This window comes from Clupea harengus, chromosome 20 (genome assembly GCF_900700415.2).
Source record: "Clupea harengus chromosome 20, Ch_v2.0.2, whole genome shotgun sequence".
In the NCBI taxonomy this organism is placed as follows: Eukaryota; Metazoa; Chordata; class Actinopteri; order Clupeiformes; family Clupeidae; genus Clupea; species Clupea harengus.
In genome coordinates, this window is record NC_045171.1 from 22,204,071 (window position 1) to 22,206,320 (window position 2,250).

At 42.8% G+C, this 2,250-nt stretch overlaps 2 protein-coding genes across 3 annotated transcripts in view; one reads left to right on the forward strand and one right to left on the reverse strand.

The window, feature by feature from the left end:
• LOC116217951 (BTB/POZ domain-containing protein 10) overlaps positions 1–2,225 on the reverse strand; it is a 7,308-nt gene extending 5,083 nt beyond the window's left edge. Inside the window, exon 1 of one of the 2 annotated variants that reach the window (XM_031557914.2) lies at positions 1,200–2,225. The gene's annotated coding sequence lies outside the window, so the exon portion shown is untranslated. The remainder of the gene's footprint in view (positions 1–1,199) is intronic. The other variant, XM_031557913.2, reaches the window with a different exon arrangement.
• LOC105901342 (aryl hydrocarbon receptor nuclear translocator-like protein 1) overlaps positions 1–2,250 on the forward strand; it is a 48,426-nt gene that overhangs the window by 27,500 nt on the left and 18,676 nt on the right.

Genomic DNA, 2,250 nt, shown 5'->3' on the forward strand with positions numbered 1-2,250 from the left:
AGATGGGGTTACTATGGTTACTAGAGATGGGGTTACTAGGATTAATAGAGATGGGGTTACTAGGGTTACTAGAGATGGGGTTACTAGGGTTACTAGAGATGGGGTTACTAGAGATGGGGTTACTAGGGTTACTAGAGATGGGGTTACTAGGGTTACTAGAGATGGGGTTACTAGAGATGGGGTTACTAGGGTTACTAGAGATGGGGTTACTATGGTTACTAGAGATGGGGTTACTATGGTTACTAGAGATGGGGTTACTAGGGTTACTAGAGATGGGGTTACTAGGGTTACTAGTCCATTATCACTGGGACCCATTCGACTACTAACTAGCAGGCGACGTTATAAACAAAAACAACAAATGTAGACAAAAACTAAAAAACGCCACATTTGTTATGATTAAATGACTATTCTCTCTATTCAAAAACCTGTCCCTAGTTTCTACCTTTTCCTCCATTCATTTTACGAAAGATAAATAGGTGCGCCTGTACCATCAACTAGATAACTAGCTATCGCTTCATGCAAACACAACTAATATACTGACATTTACCGCCTTTGCAATATTGTGCCCATTCTAACAACACCAATACGGCATCAGAGCAACACATTAATGGCTTTCAACACACACACACACACACACACACACTGACTCTCCAGGAAGGAGGATATAAAAACAAATCAAAACAGGAAATTCCAGCAACATGACTGTGACTGAGCCAGAAACGTGTGTGTGTGTGTGTGTGTCCTCCTCTCAGATGACTCTTATTGTTCTGTGTGACATCACTCAGTGCCGTTGGGCGACTCGGACGCTGTGTTGGGTGGAGCTGCATTTTGCTCACTTCCTCACACACACACACACTTTTAGAGGAGCAGCTTAACTTACACAGGGAAGCAGAAACAACCACAGATACTACTAGAATACTCTAGGACTCATGACACACACACACACACACACACACAGTCTAGTACTGACACTAGGAACACCAGAGCTCTACTACTGACACTAGGAACCCCAGAGCACTAGTCTACTACTGACACTGTTTCATTGGCACGAGGAACCTACTGTTATTTGTTCCACAGCTCAGCTCATCTGGCCAAACTGGCAGAGATGACCCTTGTCAAATCCCCTCCCAGTGACCACACCGAAGTCCACGCGGTCGGTCCCCCCACCCCCCATCGGGCTAATGTCAGCCGTCACTCACCTCGAGCGTGTTTTAAGTTCCCAGTTCGCGGTGCCGCTGAAATCACTCTCATATGACTGCGAGCCTACTGCCATCACACGCGCACACATAAATCCTCGCTGCGCTCCTCCGCATTCATAATCTGTTGTCACAAGAAAGGAACGCAGCGCGAATGCTTTCAAACGCCCCTCCAAGCCAAGTGCAAGAACATAACTTACACAATTGCATATGCCACGCCATCTAGCTTTTAATCAATTGTTACATGCGTATCTACAACTGATTTGCTAGCTGACTTGCGTGGATGTTGTTATCACTACAAATCAATAACAAGATATTGAGAACACACAATCTGATGTTTGCATATGAACCGTTACGTTGGATTAAAACATTTTTTTAAACATCATAGAGCAACCCAAAACTGCGAGTCTATGTCATGCACCACAGCACAAAGCCTCTGCCTGGACTTTTATTGATGACATTAATCAATGGGCTATTTGCTGGGAATTAACTTCGCTAGCTGCATGCTAATGTTTGGTAATATGTCCCTGATTTAAAAATAACAACGTATCGGATTAAGAACTTAATTTCAAAAAGACTTGTCTTAAATAGTACAATAATTTCTTAACTGACGCTAGGCAGTTGCCTGCCAGACCAGTTCATCAAGCTCACTATTGCTAAAAACAAACAGCTACCATTAGCAGCTAACGCTAGGCATCTGCTGTTTCCATTGTTCAAATTCATAGAGCCGTTTGCTAACGATTTAGCTTAGGCTAGTGTTACTGACAGTCTAAGCTGGATGTGGCAAACAGTTATCGTCCTTAGACAGCATCCACATTGAACAGTATTGACCACCTATGTAGCCCTATAGAATGTAATTTTGAGTTTCCCCAGCTACATCTTAATTTGCTTTAATATGGGTTGTTTCTCGACAAAACCTCAAAATACAGAGTTAGCTAATATTAGCTAAGTTAAGCTGTCAGATGTTCTTATGGCTATCTAGTTAACATGAGCAATGCTAACGTAAAAGCCACCCTACACACATAATGTTTTCTGATGCCAAACATCGACGTAA